This window comes from Ptiloglossa arizonensis, chromosome 9 (assembly GCF_051014685.1).
Source record: "Ptiloglossa arizonensis isolate GNS036 chromosome 9, iyPtiAriz1_principal, whole genome shotgun sequence".
NCBI classification, from domain to species: domain Eukaryota; kingdom Metazoa; phylum Arthropoda; class Insecta; order Hymenoptera; family Colletidae; genus Ptiloglossa; species Ptiloglossa arizonensis.
Genome location: NC_135056.1, coordinates 11,129,757 through 11,147,253, shown reverse-complemented (window position 1 = coordinate 11,147,253; position 17,497 = coordinate 11,129,757). Strand labels below are relative to the sequence as shown.

General features: G+C 45.6%; 1 protein-coding gene across 5 annotated transcripts in view; it reads right to left on the bottom strand.

The window, feature by feature from the left end:
* Rbp6 (RNA-binding protein 6) overlaps positions 1-17,497 on the bottom strand; it is a 1,213,208-nt gene that overhangs the window by 787,487 nt on the left and 408,224 nt on the right. Inside the window, exon 1 of one of the 5 annotated variants that reach the window (XM_076319895.1) lies at positions 3,220-3,239. The exons of the other annotated variants lie outside the window; for them this stretch is intronic. The gene's annotated coding sequence lies outside the window, so the exon portion shown is untranslated. Of the gene's footprint in view, positions 1-3,219; positions 3,240-17,497 lie in introns of those variants that run through there. 5 annotated transcript variants of the gene reach the window in all.

The window sequence follows — 17,497 nt, the reverse complement described above, 5'->3', positions numbered from 1 at the left end:
ATATGTTAACGAACATTACGAGACATAAACAGGACCGAAAGATGTGTTAACACTTCGAGATACGGTGGGATAAGACATGTTCCACATTTTTAATACCTTGATATGCAGGGTGAGATATTTTTAAAGCCACAATGAAAAATTAAAGTAAATCCTTAAAAGTTGCATGTAAATTAAGTAAATTAAGTATCTAATTAATCTATTTTCCAGTTTTAATTATTTCGTATCGCTTTACAAATTTAATAATCCTCAAGAGTTTACAAATTTCCCTCAAAGAGTTAACACGTTCTTAAACGAACATTCGAATAATGTTCCAGCCAGTTGGTGATATAGTTATTTTTACGGGTGAATTTTATTTTCAACTTCTAATTTCGTTTCGCGCCGATGAAATTCTCCAATTTCCGATCTCGTTAAAAATAAATTCGCACGATTTCTCAATTTGCAATTGCACGGAGAAACGAATTCTCCCAGCGAGTGTCCTCGTGCAGAATCGAAGCGTAATGCTTGGTTTAACTACTCTTCCTTATTCATTATTACAGATAGTTGCAAACTAAAGACCAACTGGACACGAGGTTAACATAGAACCGTTGCGTCATTCGGTCCCCTGTGTAATTACGATGACAAGGTTATAGTCAGAAGTCCCTAAATGAGTAGGGCAATTTAAATTACAGAAAATATTGACCAACAGTTGGATAGCATAAATTTACCATATTCCACCCAATTACCTTCCTTTGTTTTCTAACACACGTTACACTTTCGTATATTTTGTACATTTATTCCATTATGGCGAATAAACTCGTCGAATTAAACAATCAGAGAATAAATGAATCAAATTATACCTCTAAGATAAGGGCAAATTATACCTATACCACGATGCTCCAAAGAGGCTCTTTTTCCTCTCTTTAATACTCCATCTGCTAATTTTTCCAAGCAACCGATTACTAATGGATTAATATTCGTCAAAGAAACACGTTTATCGTATCCTGATCGAGTAAACATTTTATTTCGTTAACAATGCGATTTTGGAACACGCAATTCGATACCATTTTGGAAGGAATCGTTCCTCCCGTACCGTGAACTAGATTTCATCGAATTTCTGGAACGGAGGATGCAAGTTGCACACGGAACGGGAAACTCTCGCGGTCTTTTATTAATTGAACCATTACAGGCGTCACCGGTTCCACGAAATTCCCTGTGACAGTTGTTCACCGCGCGCGCGGTTCCTCCTCAAGTATCATTTAGGGCAGTAACTCACGGCGTTTCCGTGTCACGGCAATTATCATCGAAGGAAGGACGAGAAGCGATTCGTTAAACGTAATCGGCGACCTAATTGCCGCGCATTGTTCACCGGGGTCCGCGCGCGATTTCGTTACACGATTCGTCCCCAACGTCAGCGACTGTGAATTTTTCAACGAGCGGGTTTTTTCGCGAGGCAACGCGTGCCGTGAAAACTAGAAAAGGGAAAAATACTGATCCGACACTGGCGAAAAAAAAAAAAAAAAAAAGGAAAAAATCCACCTAGCCAACGGTACGTCAAATCGAAAGGCTGACGGGTGTAAAAAAAAGAAATAAAAAAAAATAAAAAAAACCGGGTACGTCTGTTTGCGTGTCTCACCGTAACGAATGCGGGGAACAAAATTTTCAATCGTCCCTCGAAAACTAGCCACGTTCGATGCGTCTAATGACGACGAATTTCGCAAAACTCTATTAACGCGCGACCAGCTTTCAAACAGAGTCGGTTAATTTTGTGTATCCCTCGTTTTCTCTGTAGAGCAATTTAATTAACCGAATTCAAGTTTCACGAAGTGCTCGGTGCAAACATTGCGCGATGCAGTTTATAGCTAATTCAATTACTTCGAACCGGTGTAAACACGATTGATTTGCGAGCTGACTTAAAAATTCGCCGATCGAAGTTCTTCTAAATTTCCTCGAGCAGATTTTTCATAAAACGCGTCTGCGCATTAATGTCGAAACACTCGATATATGTTATTTGTTGAAAATGTACAAAGTTACGTGATCCTCGATTGAAAGCAAGCAATCGAAACTATTTCTTTTTATTCTATTAAATACGATTGAGCGAGAGAGCGAAATCCACCGACAAATATAGTTGTAAAATGCGTGTAAATAAATACGCAGAGTTTGAAAAAAACTATTGTCAACGTTCGAATAGAAAATTTAGAAAGAACCACGGTGTGTCGAGAATTTACGAAACAAATCCTCTCAATTCAACGAGAGCGAAGAAACGTATTCTTTGAACGAACTACAAAGTTTTCCGTTTCGCGAGAGCCCTTCAATCTTTCCTTTAAATGATTAAATGCACCGTCACGAAAGAAACTTGCACTTTCGTGCAATACGTGCGAGTAAAGTGTCAAAATTTCACAAAGCCTAAAACGATGTTTGAGAGAAACCAAGATACAAACCCTCTTAATTCGACGAGAAGAAAGAAGTACACCAAAGAAAAAATTCGCAAAGTTTTCCGTCCGACGGAGGCCCTTCAATTCTCGCGTTTTTCAAGTAACGAAAGAAACCGTTACGCAAGGTGGTGCACGTTATCCCGAAACGTGCACGAACGAAAGTACAGGATTGAAAAAAAAAGAAAAAAGCTGTGAACGGGTGTCTGAGAAACGTACCACGGGTTCAGCATTCGAAATTGGAAGAGCCACTTGAAGAATAATTAGTTTCGGTTTGTTCGCGGCGCGAAGAATGATCCCTCGGGTCCGAAATGACGTGATTCCCAAGGAGGTGCATCCGGCGCGGATCAGACAATCGGTGCCGGTCCGGTGCGCCGGAAGCAAACACGCAATTGCGGAGGGACGAAAGTATTCAAGGCGGCTTTCAAATCCGAAAGCGCACGGTACCGCCATCTACGCGCTGACGTGGAAAACTAGAAACCACCGAGAACGACGAATTCTCGGCCCCGTGTGCATATACACGTCGTGAGAGGCCGGATTTCCCTCGAGCCTTTCCTTTGTGCGGAAAAAACAACCCCCCGGGATGCGTCGAGTAATCGTCGGGCCGCGCTGTCACCGTTTTCGACGCGCACGAGAAACTTTCAAACGGATACGCGGACCCTCGAAACCGTCCGTTGCGCTATAGCCATCGCTGTGTATCATTACAGCGGATTATCTCGTCGTTGAATCGCCGTACCTAATTATAATTTATCGTCACCGAATCGCGTAACAACGAACCGAGCGAACCGTTCGAGAATTACAATCGACTCACCGATTCGGTCGCGATCGTTAAACCAAAGACTGGCTGAGGTGAGTATCCATACCTGTAACAGAACAGAAGACACGGATTAGAAATTATTCGCGAACAATAAATTCGTTTCGTTTGCTATAGATAGCGACCGTTGAATTCCACGCCGCGACCGAACGACACGTTTACGACCGAGGTAGGTTTGTTAACTCCGGTGTACGAATACGTAGAAATTTTGAACGAAGTTACGATAGAAATTTGGAAATTTCGACCCGTTGTTCCGTAACATCTACATTTCACGGGCGGTTGCCGGATAAAAATTCGCGGATATGGAAACACGCGATACCGAATTCCTTTTAATGTTCTTCGGTTGCACGTGAACTTATTATTAACCCAGAAACGTACTTACAGGGAAGTACGTATTCGTTAGCGAGTCGCGCGTAAGCTTCGCATCTTTCGTCGCGAAAATAAAATTCAATTAACCGTTAATATAGTGGAAAAGTTGGCGCTAAAATTTAATTAACTATTCTAGGACACGTTGCGAAACTTAGCGGTGAAACGTACTTAATTATTCTATAATACATTGCGAAACTTAGCCGTGCGTTTCTAAACGCTCACTTTTGTATATATAATAATTGTACTTAATTATTCTATCGGGTTGTTCGGAAAGTCATTTCGTTTTCTTTGGTGAAAACGAAACACGAATTTTTTAGAGTGTATAATCATTTTCTTAAATTAAATATTCTCCATTTTGGAAAACGAAATCACTTTCCGAACAACCCAGTACAATACACTGCAAAACTTAGTCCTACGTTTCTAAACGCTCAGTTTCGTACATACAATAATTTTACTTAATTATTCTATCGGGTCGTTCGGAAAGTCACGATGTTTTTAGAATGTATAAACATTTTATCGAATTACATATTCTCAATTTTGGAAAACGAAATCATATTCCCAACAACCCAATACAATACACCGCAAAACTTAGTCGTGCGTTTCTAAACGCGTGTGCAATATTTAAGTCACATTTCACGGAAATGGGAATCTATAGTTTGGACGCAAGTAAGTTTGAACGTGTCAAGAAGGAGAGCGATTCTCTTCGAATTGCCCGATTCGACGAGAACCACGATAGTTGGTTAATCCAAATTGGAAGTCTTGGTTTCGAGTGCAACGATCCCGTCGAAAGTGCCGGTCCGAATGTTTCACCGAACGTTTCACCGAACGTTTCATCGATCACGTTGTCCGAAGTACTCGCGTAAAATTCCCAAAATAACCCGTAACTCGACAATGGACGGACCTCGCGATCCGTTCGCCTCGGTTTTCCTCGACAATCGCCGTGGAACGCCGCCGAGATACGTACGTACATAGGTAGGTACGCGGCGCGGAGATTACGCTGGCATCTGGCGTCGTAAGTATGCCACGGGAAAACATAGTTGCGCGTACGGTCAGAAATTTATTAGCCGCGGTGAATTTAGATGAGAATCATAGCCAACTATAACCGCAACCCCGTTGATGATCCTGCTGCACAGTACGCGTTAAAATTAACCCTGAGGGATGTCAGGACGGCGGTCGAGCGGGGAGAGAAAAGAACGCGAAAGGCTCGAGGGTGTCGAGAGGCTGTGCGAAAGAGGGGCAAGGGAGGGTAAAAGGAGAAACGCGAATAAAAAGGCACGAACGAGTGGCAGGGTGTCTGAAATATCGCTAGCACCGCGTTTAAGATCAGAAAACCAGAACGGCCACGTGAGATTACCAAGACCTTAGCCGCGTAAAATTTAACGAGAATTTATTATTCGGTAAGGATTACCCGTGCTGGTATAATTCTGGGAACTTTTAGATCTGGCCGGTTACATCGGTATTTCAACACCTCTCAGGGAAATTTATACCCCCCGCTCCATTCCCTCTGGCTTGGAGATTTCACGTCGAGTCTATCGGACGAATTTATCTACATCGGGATACGGTGTACGTACAGGAACGCTCGGCGTGTACCGCGTATTATCATTAGCCGCGGTTAGAAAACGAGTGTCGGGTCGACTCGAGGCGAAACGAAGCGGAGGTGTAACGTTACCCACGAAACCGTTCTCCGGTTTACGTCACACACGTTCGCGGCATCGATCGACGACGATTAGGTACGCGCGGTCGGCTATTGTTTCGCCCGGTGCCCGAGCAACATCCGAAAGTCTCGGTTCCAGGGGGTACCGCGAGTTCGACTTCGCGCGAGAAACGTTCCCCGACCTGTTCCCCGTATCCTACCGCGATTTCGTAACGCGCGTACATCGCGAAATCGTCTTCGAAACAAGAACGATCGCTATCCCGCGCCCCCTCGTAAATCAACGGCCGATTCGATCGCACCGAAACTCTCCGCATCATCCGTCTCTGACAAAGTGTAGACCTGCCAAGGGATCTTCCGCTGTTGGGAACTTCCGGTCGTTATTTACGGTCTAGATTGGTGGGACTTCGGCCGAGTTTCGGCGCGAGAACGAGAGGTCGAAATCGCAAATTGATCTCGACTCGTTCCAGAAGCCGTTGCCTTTTATCGTTGTCTACCCTCTACCACCCCTCACCCCCGTTCCCTCTGCTCTCTCCGTATTTCTCTTCGTCGATACACCTACACCGGAATCGTTTCGCCACTGGACGAAGCTTTCGCTCGTGGATCGCTATCGTTTCGTCTCTGTAACTTCATCCGACCTTGAATCTCCCTATCGACCGATATTCCCGAACGACATCCACGGTGATACTTGTGCGAATTTAGCGCGCGTTTCTTCTTTTTTTTTTTTTATTTTTTTAACTGCGGACACTGGGCTTTGGACACTTTCACATTGAATTGCGAAAATCGATTTGGTTTGAAATTCAAGCGACCACGATCGATAGTCGCGCACGATGGTTCCGTGGATACGACCAAGGGAATTTTTTAGCAGACTGCACGGGGAACGATTAAAATATTATTCTCCTCGGGAATGTTTTCCTTCCTCGTTGAACATTTTTATATCGGGACCGAGGAGTTTCGTGATTCAATCTTTCCGAACGTTGTTAAAAATAAATTGGAATAAAGTCGCTATCCGACGGAAGGAGAACTACGAATAAATATCCAAGTTTTGAATTTCGTCGACCGTGGTATTAGAATGGGAGACGAAAATGGGAAATTCGCGAAATTGCGCAATTTTCAAGCGAGAGAAGCGACGAATTTTCTACCGTTTCATTAATAAGGGGGGCGGGAAAAAAAATGAACTATGGCGAATATTGTTATAATTCGGGTACCGTGGAACGGATGGACACGTTTTCTGCGAGCCATTAAAATTTCAAGGCTCGAAACTTTGTTACTTGTACATCGTTTCCACGAACTTGGCGGACATTTTCCTTTTTCGAAACGAAAAACGATTTCGATGTTTCCCATCGTCGTTTACTCGGTACTCCGATGCGTGATTTTGCAAATTTTCCACAATCCTGGCTAAAATACCGCCAAGATATTCCGTCCGTTCCGTGGTCTCCTCTCTCGAGAAAATGTAAACAGGAGAAACAACGATCTTTCGCCGGTGAAAAAGGCGAAACCATCCTTGAAGCTTTAACCGGGGACGTCGTACCACGCGTCTTTTCATTTCTAGGTCTAGAGGCTCGTGGACGCGGTGGAACGTCTTTTCATACACGGAGATGAAAAAGCGACTCTCAGGATTGAACTTTCGACGAAACAAACGGGCGTTAAACCGTTAACGTTCGCGTAGCGAGCACCGGACGTTACTTTCCGCGCAATTCCTCGTGCTCGGAAGCTACGGTCTCGGAGTCCACCGAAATACGAACACCACGAACTCGCATTCAAATCCTCGACTTCCGTCGCGCATAAAAACCCGTATCGCGCGCACGGCCGCCATAAAGGCCCCGTGAAGAAAAAAAGAGAAAGAGAGAGAGAGAGAGAGAGAGAGAGAGAGAGAGAGAGAAATCATAAATACGGGTTACCGTGCAATACCATTAGCCGGCCGTATCTCTCCAATCACAGCGGCCCTTAAAAAAGATTTCAATAAAGCCGCGCGACGTCCAGGAGGAGGACGTAATTCAAGCGTTCTTATCCGATTGGCGGGTCGATCGATTTTCCCATAAGGCCGTGCCGTATCGTCTTCGTAAGAAACTCCCGGCGAACATAAAAGTTTCATTGGATCGAGCGAACGCCCGTGCGTTTTCCAGCGATTCGCGAGCGAGGAGGTACCGCGTTTCGTACAACGACGACGACGAAACGTAACATCGTAGCGATTATTAAACCGATCGGTGGTCGTCGAGTCGTGTTTTTGTATCGTACTTTTTCGAAACTGTCCTCCTTTCCACGTAATCTGTCGCTCGAATCGCGCTCGAAATTCGCAAAATTGTGGATTTTGGCAGTCGAGAAGGTCGAGCCCCGAGTTGGAAACTTTGAACGCGTATTTCTCGGTTTCTTATACTCTACTTTCGAGGCGATAACTCAAAGACGGAAGCACGGATCGACTTGGAAAAAATACGGCGTGTCCGGAACGCGTTTAACTTTCGATCGAATCGGCGAAAAGATTTTTAGAGACTTTATTCTGCGAGAATGTAAATGGTTTTTTTTTGTTTCGATGAGAAAAACGCTACTTCGTCGTTTCACAGTCGCTGTTTTTGTCATTTTGTTCCGGTTTATATTTCATTGTGAGTTCGGTCGGAAAATGTGGGTTTCTGGAATAATCATTTCAGAGGAAACGTCGGTATTGTTATTTTTATAGCTTGGATCGTTGCAAGGCTAACTGAACTTTTGAAATACGGCCTTCGGATTAAACGAGTGCAGTGTCATTGTGGATATATTTATGCAAAGTTGAACAAAATTTGTTCATTTCTTAAGATACTAGTAAACATTGTGCGAACAGAGGAGTTTGAATTTGCGTTCGTTTCCTCGGAATGAATTCCCAAAGGAGACTACTTCGGATCAATTCGACTGCACAGTTAAACGTTGAAGGAGCCGTGGAACGATGGTGTTACGTAATAGATCGAACGCAGTAAGCACCGATCCCATTTAACTAAATACAACCCTTTCGGGATGCGAGAAAGTCTGAATTGTGTTAACAATCTCTGTAGCTAAATACATCGTAGAAATCTAGAAAGGTAACGTTGCGACAGTTACGCGAGGAGAGTCTATTTTTCGTGACCTTTAACGAACCAGCGAACAACTGACCTTTAACGAACAACTGACCTTTAAGGAACAACTTGTCGGTTGTTTCTCACGAAGAACTGTGTGCACGAGCGTTTGTACACCTTGTACCTTTCCATTAAATCAATTTAATTGAGAATGCAACAAAGAATCAAAATGTGTGTTATAAAAGTAGTTCACACGCTGATGTACCATTTACAACTGTTCAGAAGTTGACAACTCTTTGAAGTTTCGAGAAGTTTAGAAAACTCTGACGATTCTCCAAGATAATTTTGGAGTATTGGGCACGTAAGTGGGGCTAGACAATCATCGATAGAAATTTAGGGCAATTTCATAAATCCTGCCACGTCTCCGAGGCCTACTGTTGTGGAACCTGTTGGGACGTTTACACAGTGCAGTCTTTGTTCTAGGAAATTGGCTCATAAATTATGTCCTTTCGTATCGTGTTTACGATGCGTCAATTGCCATTGTCATGGTCTGCAGACCTCTTTCGGACTACGGTGTCTCGGGTATTGTAAACATTTATTGCTCGAGTTGTCCTCACCTTGGATTGTGGTTTCATTTCGGATGACCGTCATTTCTATACTCGTGGAAACAAAACACTGTTGTTCGAATATCATCTTGTTGTTCTCCATTCATTGTATTTACTCAACGAGCAGTCCACTTCAGTTCTGCCTGTGCTTTGCATATTGATAATCAGCAGCCCTGATTTTCAAATATTGAAACGGAGCATTACCCTACCGACTTTTCAGGTTACGGAATAGTTGGTTCGAGGCTTCGAAGAGATCGTAGAAACATTATCTTATAGTCCAGGAGCAATCGACTCGTCCCCATATAGACCCCATATATTTTACTGTTTCAATTAGACTATCATACGACGTCAAATTGATAGTTTGGAAGATAATTCAAGACTATTTTCTACCACCGACTTTCATCTCACGACAGTGTAAATCGAACGTGATAGAGATTGTCGAAAACCTTATCCTACAGTCCAGAAGCAGTCACTATATAAACTCTCTATATTTCTCGTGTCTTCTAGTCTTTCGACCAAACTCTCACGCGACGATAAATTAAGAGTTTAAAAGGCGAGTGATGTATCGTTCACACTACCGACTTTCCATCTCACGATAGTTACATCGATCCTGGTAGAGATCGTAAAAGATATTATCTTTACTCCCATATAGTCTCCATTTCCTTCACCAACTCGACCAAACTCGAGAAAGTCGACAGTTCGGAAGATTCCTCAAGAAACGTATAAAAATGCGTCTGAAGAATCCCTCGACCACATTGCGAATGAACCCTAACGCGTGTGAAGCATCGGACATATCGTTCGAAGACTACCTATCACCAGATGACGCCAGTCGAACCTTGCCCTCACGAATCACCCAAAAACCCATAGTCCAGTCATAGTCCAGGAATGACAGCACCTAGACAACGTCAGCAGAACTTTGCCCTAGTCTCCACTCGTACAACAAATCGATAGTTTGAAAGATAATTTAAAACTCTTTCCTACTACCGTCTTTCATCTCGCGACAGTATAGATCGAACCTGATAGAGATTGTCAAACTTCACACAAACTCTCTACATCCTTCGTTCCTTCTACTCATTCGACCAAACTCTTACGCGACGATAAATTAAGAATTCCAACAACTCTCGCCCACCATGACAATCCAACGATATATATCGCGCGAATGAAGCCTAAAACTGAATACAATATCTCTTGCTAGACCTCCCCTTACTACCGAAATGTTAAAGTCTAGTAGATTCGCGCGACAGTGGAATCTTTACTCAGTCGAAAGGGTTGTTTCGTCTCCTGAAACAATCCTTGGAATTATTTTCGTTATTTAGCAAGCGACGCGTCACGATGGCCACGCGTCGCTATTATCGGTGTTCGAGCGAACGCTCGCTTCTGGATTCAACTAACAACGATAAGAACGCAAGCTCGGGTCTCACGGCTCCAACGAACGTGGCGGGAGCACAGCTCGCCGGTGTAGGTCAGACATGAATTCTTGATATCCGGAGCTTCGACTTAACCGCAGACAGCGGGTCTCCGGTGCGCGCTGCAGCGCTACCAACCGCGACCGCCTCCCTGACAATCCCGCGGTATGTTAACGTCACGTCCACGGTCTGTTACCGGCTCTCCACTCGTGGGATTGCTCTACACGAGCACCCGGAGAGGAAAACGCGTCCAACACGCAACACGCAACGCCTCCGCCGACTCGTCGTGCTCGTCGCGCTTGAATCTTTGATAACCGGTATCAGACCGACGGACAACTTCGTGGACGGAAGCAACTGTTCGTCGTTCGGGCACCGCGGTTGGAGACTCGATTCAACGCGGTCCGGGTAAATTCCCCGTTAGCTGGCCAGCTGATAGCCGATAGCGTGATATCGGATTTTCCGTGCCCTGCTACGAGCGCAGGGATAGAAGATACGTTGCGCGTGAACGGATCTGCGTTGAGGTAAACACTTGCCAGGTTTCTTAAAGGGCACGAGCGATTCTTCGCAGGGGGTCGTGTGGGATGACAGAGAGTGGGAATGTAGAACGAAAGGAGATGCGTATGGTCCGGAGGAAATGAAGAGTGTTTGGAAAGGAAGAAGTAAGAGTGCGAGAGGAGCGTTTTGGAAACGTATGAGTGTGAGTATGAGTATAGTCACATAAATGAGTGTGGTCTGGAGAAAATGAAGAGTGTTTGGAAAAGACGAACGATCGAGACGGGCGAATATGACCAGATGTCTGAAGCGAGAGGGATTGAGGATTAGAATGAAAGAGAATGAACGCGCGTAGGTATACGCGTAAAAGCTTACGAAACTCTCCTATTTTATTATCCACGCAGAATGTCTACCGAGAATCTCTTATCGAGAAATTCTTCCCAAACGAATCAAATCGTTCCAAGAATCCAACACGAGTAACACTGACATCGAAGCGACGCGTAACGACAATTTGTAACACCTACGAATAAAAATGGTACAATATCGAAGTGGCAGCGATTCCTAGCGTTACAAGCGTCCTCGATGAGAACGCAACGTTCGTATCCCCGAGAGGTGTCTAACCGCGTCGGAGCGCATTTGTACGTTACGATTCGGAATGAAAGTTCACAGGTTGAGTAAAAATATATAAAACGAATCTACTTTCGAAGCCAATTCCAGGTTGGAGTGTCGGTGCTCTTCGATTCAGCGTCAATTCGTCCACGTTCCGCAAGGCTGAGCAATGCGATCGCTGTTAAACCCGAGAGGCGGAGGAAGGGGACCGGTGGTCGACGATTCGCGTTCAGGGTACACGGATTCCCGCGTATACATCACGGGCGCAATTGATATATTGTCTCGTTAGAGAAAGGAGCGACGGTGGGGCGGGATGTGTAGAAAATGGAGCAACGGGGTGAGGAGAACGCGCGCAATTGCTCGCACGGAGCGTTTACATCGTGCGCGGCGCGGCGCGGCGCGGTGAGGGCCGCGCGCGCGTATTTGGCCCGTAGCGTGATTCGTAGGGATCGGTGGCGGGTCAGATCGGTGACGATCCTGTTGTACCGGAGCCACCTAGAACTGGAATTATCCTCCGAGATCGGAAGATCAGTTCCCAATAATCCACGGCACGCGCATTTACATCGGGAACGAGGCAATAAATACGGCGTTTACACGGAGACCGGGGGCTGGTCCACCTGCAGTATAGACGAGCGGGGTAGATTCGGTAGAGGGGGCCACGGGGTGGGAGGGGGCTAAGGGAAACGGGTCGGGATAAATTCCTGGCCACGGTCCAGCGTTTCGAGTTTCCGAAGCCGCCTCTGCCTCCGCCGCCACCACCACCACCACCACCGCCGCCCTCCGCTCCCTATCCCAGATACAAATGGACGCCGCCGTCGAAGCACGGCCACCGAAACCCCCGGAAAACTGCGAAACTACGAAACTACCCTACTAAATGAACCCCAACCGTCCGTGGAAAGGGTTCGACGAGAACGCAGAGGGGTGGAGTGGGGAGGCCTACCGGGGGGAAAAGAGAAAACGAAAGAAGGGAACCAACGGATGAAAGGAGGCAACCGTACGATCCTATCATCGCGCATTGCCTCTGATCGATGACTCGCAATTTGCCAGAGTGAAGGGCCAAGGTGAGAGAGGACTTCCTCGAGACGTTGCATTGTAGCTAGGTTCGACGAGGGACGACAGGGAGGGGGAGAAGCACCCTTTACTTCGCGACTTTTGTTCGCCCGGAACTCGATGGATCGATAGATCGCCGAGCGAAACGATGTCCGAACGAAGGTTATTTACTTTCGGATCGAGGAGTGGGGAAAAGGTGGTACGGCCGATCTCCAGGTATGTCCAATTTGGAGAATATTCGAGGGCAGCGATTGGAGCGGAATTGGTCGCGCGGAGCGATATTGGCTCGAGTTACGAACCCCCGATGCAATGGGATTTGTTTATACCTTTTTTCGTTTTCCTTTTTTTCTTTTATTTTTCCTTTTTCGACCGACTGCGCGAGATGTAATTCTTCCGCGACGAGAATAACAATATTGACCCAGTTTCGAAAACATTAAGAATGACGTACGCGTCGGACAGGCGTCGAGGATATTCGCGAAAATTTGAAATACATATTTGCGAAAATCAACGAGAATGGTTTCACGCGATCGTTGGCGGCTGCGTGGAAAAATCGGATAATTTCTCAGATATCTCGGGCAAGAAATGTAAGTTCGATTAATTGTGCATGTGAAATTCCTACCGTATACTTTTCGACGCGAAACTCGAGCGTTGGCAAGGGAGATGGTGCGAGATCCGTAGAATTTTTCTCAATTTCGATACGTTACACCGTTTTCTAAATCGAATGATGGGGCAAGAGCGGGTGTAATCGTAAATATTTCGTCTTATCGAATTGCTCCTGTTGCAGCGTTGCGCGAAATATGGAACGAGGCGATCGAAGCTGCTGCAAATTGAGCCGTATCACGAACGTTCGGTATCGGCGAAGTCGATACGCAATAAAGATAATAAGCAACAGGGTAATTAGCAAAAAGCCACTTAGCAGCGTATTAATAACGGAGAACGATCGTTCGTTGATCGCGGCGCGATTCACGGTGGAACACGGGTTCGAATGGTGTTCGCTCGCATGTTTTATACATCGATCACAATTTATCGTCGTGCACCGGCTACTGTATAATTACGTCCAACTTTACGACGCGCAGAAACGCATAAAAGAGAAGGCTGCGCGGAGTAATTTCGGAGATTACACTTTACCGAGACTGGAACGGTAATTATCTGCATATTACGTGTAACGTTTGCCGGAAATTGCCGATTCCTTGTGACGATTACCACGACAAAGTAATCTTTTGTTTTCAAATTACCAGACTCGCGGACGCTTTTGAGTTATTCGACGTCGACTGGAATTACCTTTCGAAAATTGATATTGCCCGCGCGCAGGGGAGTGTTCTTGTCGCGTTCGATCGTGTAATCTCTTCCGATAAATTAATACGGAAAGAGTCGAGTTTAGTCGCGAACAACGATGCTAACGAGCCGAAGTCCAGTCGAATCACAGGTTAAACCGGACAATGGGAAAGGTTAAGAAGCGAATCAAACGCTCGCGTAAATCGATTAACTCGAACGGATATGATTCACCTTCCCGATTCGTCGTTTGACTATTCATGAGTTTAGAAAACCGAAGAAATTACGCGAAATTATACAGTCGGTAGACGCCTCGATGAATTCTCCGTATAAAAAGTGCACCGAAAAATTACCAGATGAAGGACCATTATAAAAAAAGAACGACAGGTAACGATTGTAAATAACTCGTTCGATTTCGCTGTTTCGAAAAAGAGAAATACACTCGCATTGCTTACGGCCAGCTAGATACCGTCGACGCGACAATTCCGAATCGAACGAAATAAATTCATAACTCACGATAACGCACGATTGCGTTACAGAGGAACGAGTGGACCAACCATGGTATCGATGCGAAACAGACATGGCAATTCGAAGAATTTTTGTAAAAGAGAAATCGAAAAATTGCTGACTAACAAAATACCGATACAGAAACGGAGACAACTAACGATTGTAAATAACTCTTGAAACACTTTCGTGTCACACTTTCGACAAAGAGAAATGCCTCAGTGTGTAATAAATATTTTAACGTGTCAACGTGAAACGCAAATTCAAAGAATTTTTGCGAACGAAGGACCGAAAAATTTCTAGACGAACGGAAGACCACTGTAAAGGAAGACTACGATTAACAAATTTTAAATAATTCGTTACCTCTGCAATCTTTCGAAAATACACCGGAGTGTGATAAATTTTCTAATTTACGGTAACGCCTGATCACGTCACGCGCAAAGCGATGGAAGAACAAACAAATTAACCGCGACGTAAAACGTGTAGACAAATGCGGAGAATTTTTATAAAAGTGTAATCGAGAAAGATGTAAAAGAAGAACCGCTATAAAAAAGAAAAAAATTAGGATCAAGGATCGTGTGTAAATCCTCGTTTCAAAATTTCGAAAACGAAAAGTATACTCGCGTTGCTTACCACGGGTTACGTACCGTCGACATGGCATTTCCAAGTCGAGCGAAATAAATTTATAACCTACGATAACGCGTGATTACGTGACGCGCGGTGGTGCAGGGGGCGGGGAGGGACGAGTGGATTAGCCGCAGCGTCGATGCGAGCGAATCGCGCTCGAAAACTCCACGGGTCATTAAGCGCGGTCCTTATCGACGCATAAAAACAATGACAACCCTCGTATCGGGTGTCGCGATACCCCCTCCTGGTATAACGTTAGGGGCTCGCGTGTCGAGAGCGTTATCTCTTTTAACACGTTGAATGCCGTGGTGGTCACTGGTAACCGGCGCTTGAAACTTATATTACTTCCAAACGCTTACTAGTCATGAATCTCGATACTTGTGAACTTTTGGATACCATTGCTCTGGTCGGTAATACTACAAAATAGAAAATACACCAACGAACCATGGTGTATTTTTGGAATATTGTCACGCTACGGTTTGACCAAACGTTGAGATCTCCAAATACGAAAAATTAACACGTTGACGTGTTAGTGCGCGCAATCCCCGTTGAATACCACTGCTCTGGTTGGTAGTACTACAAAATAGAAAATACACCAACAAACCACGGTGTATTTTTGGAATATTGTCACGCTACGGTTTGACCAAACGTCGAGATCTTTAAATACGAAAAATTAATCGACGTGTTAGTGCGCGTCATCCCCGTTGAAGTCGCGGAAATGAACAATTGGGCCCCGTTCGTCGAATCGAGCCCGAAAGACACAATAATTTTCGACGTGTCGTTGGGTCTCGTTAACGTTGCACAATGTTTCGCGACACTGCGCACCGTGACGGTCTGCGGCGCGAAATAGCCAGATTCTGGCCACCGCAATAATTAGCCCGAACGAGCGCGAGCGGTGCAGTGAATGCGCGCACGAGGGGGGCGGGAGGGAGGGAAAATTTCGAAATGGAAGACACCGAGGTAGGGTGACGCGGTGCGTTATCCAGTTTCACGAAGAATCAAATTCGGTTTAATTTCAGCGGCATTGCGGGCTGGAGTTAGGGGTCATTAAGTCGGCGCTAATTTGCTGCGTCTACGTGCAATTAGTATCGCGTCGCAGCGTGACAATTTGCGACGCGAATTTCCGTCTAATCGGGGGCTCCTGAAACGAATGCGACGCCACGCGTAATTTCGCCTCCTATTCTTGGTGAGGAATCCTCGTCGTGGAAAAAATACTAAATTGAATCAACCTTCAGAAATATTCTCGGTTAGTTTTGATAGCGAATTGGTAAGTTTCTTTCTGAATTTGAAAATGAACAAATGAATGAAACGAACGGATCATTGGCGGAGAATATCGTAGCGGAGTAAAGTCGGCGAAAACAATATTCTCGAGAGAATTATTTCCAAACATCGATTTTACACTGCTCCCAAAATTCCCCGGAAACAACCCAATGTATACATTATCGTAGAAATTTCAAGAAACAATGACGAGGGAAGTACAATACACACGGACTTCGATTTGTACGTAGAATCGTAATGTCGTACATTCGACGTACAAATACTCGTCATTGGAGAATAAATCGTTGAACGGTAGGAAGTTTATTCGCGGTGTTTACATAATATTCGAATTCGACAAACAGTCTGAGTCATCGTACGGAATTTTTATTTGTTCGGTATTTGAATCGCGGAAGTGTACAAATATTTAAACACGGAGACAATTCGGCAAACAATCCCGGCGCCACGGTGGTGGAGTTCTATTCGCTCGATATTCGAATCGCGCGCGTTGTAAAAATGTATACGTATCCGCGCTCGAATTTTCTTCGTTTAATATTCGAATCGCGGCGACTCGAGTTCCCGTTCGCGGCGCGATTATCCTGTTACGAACGAGAATTGTCGTCCTTCGTCGTCCACCACGCGTGGACCGCGACGGAACATCGTCGAGGAAAACATCGCGAGAAAACGAGGAGGAAGTACGTGTTCCACGGTGGCGGTTGAACCGATGTTCCTTGGTCGGCTGGACGAAAGCAGAAAATAACAGAGCGAACAATTTGAGAGATTACAGAGACCCGTGCCGGTTTCCAATCGGTTGAACTCGGTCGTCGAGCGACGCGGGGCAACGTCTCTTTCAGGCTTCGAACGAGGGCGAGCGCGCGCGTGCACGGACGTTCCCCCTTTTTCCCTTCGTTGGTCCCGTGACCCGCCATCTGACCGGTCGTTTTGCATTTTGTGTTCCGCGTTTCGCGTTTTGCCACGATCGCGGGGCCGCCAACGAGCGTCCGACAAATTTACCGTAAATAATGCGAGCATTGGCGTTACGTCGGCCTATACCGCACGCTACCGCCGCACTGCAGAACCGAATGGCTCCGGAACTCGTGTATACGTGGCTGCGCATGTACCCGGCTACATACGGGACACGTACAGTGCACCGTCCTTGAAAAGTTTAGGTCACGCGTTGCACCGACGCGACGAATTCTTTACGAGACGACGCTCCGGTGTCTTCTTCGAATTTTGCTTACCGTGGTCAAAGCGTACGGTTGGAAAATCCTATTTGTCGCGGCTTCGATGCCGACAGGTGCCGTACAGGTTCGCGAGTTTACGATCTGTCGTAAACGCTTGCGAGAGATAAGCGAGACGGTACCGGAAGGAAGCGTCCAACGACACGAATTCCTGAAACCGGGCTACCGAACG